Source organism: Octopus bimaculoides, chromosome 1 (genome assembly GCF_001194135.2).
Source record: "Octopus bimaculoides isolate UCB-OBI-ISO-001 chromosome 1, ASM119413v2, whole genome shotgun sequence".
NCBI classification, from domain to species: Eukaryota; Metazoa; Mollusca; class Cephalopoda; order Octopoda; family Octopodidae; genus Octopus; species Octopus bimaculoides.
Window position 1 is genome coordinate 193,133,061 of NC_068981.1, and position 713 is coordinate 193,133,773.

At 44.0% G+C, this 713-nt stretch overlaps 1 protein-coding gene across 1 annotated transcript in view; it reads right to left on the reverse strand.

Moving 5' to 3' along the window:
- The window catches only part of LOC106871616 (tripartite motif-containing protein 45), a 248,443-nt gene that overhangs the window by 242,657 nt on the left and 5,073 nt on the right, over positions 1-713 (reverse strand). The window lies entirely within an intron of this gene.

Here is a 713-nt window from a genome sequence, read left to right on the forward strand (position 1 = left end):
GCTCTTCTCCTCCACCTGATATAGTCCAATCAAGAGTTTTGATGGCACATCTGGTGTATAAGAGAATTTGACATCACTGCCCTAAGCTGTGTCTCATTCTGAGCCATTAGTTCGTCTGGTATCGTGGAGAGGAAGGCGTCGAGTTTTGTCTTGAAGACCTCTATATCCATGTCTTGCAGGTCTCTCAAATGTTTTGGCAGGGCATTAAAGAGCTGAGGTCCTCTGAAACCAAGGCTGTTGCAGTACCTCGTTCTTATGTGAGATGCAGTGGACGGCACCTTTGGTACCATGCAGTGGCGACCTGTGCGGGCATTCTTGTAGTACTTGATGCCAAAGTTAGGCACCAGTCATTCCAGTATTTTCCATGGGTATATTATTACATATCTCTGCCACCTGCGCTCCAGGGAGTAGAGACCTAGTGCCTTCAATCGCTCTCTGTAGTTCATCTGTTGGACTGTGGCGATCTTTTTTGTATAGTGACGTTGAATTGCCTCGAGTTCTGCTGTCCGCTTGACACTGTGTGGTGGTCACAACTGAGAGCAATAGTCTAGGCGGCTCAGAACAAATGTCTTCCATAGAGTCAACATGACTTTTTGATCCTTTGTTCCGAATGTCTTCAGTATTCACCCTGCCAGTTGTCTGCACTTTGCTGTCAACTTGACATGCATATATATATATATGTATGCATATATATATATATATATATATATATA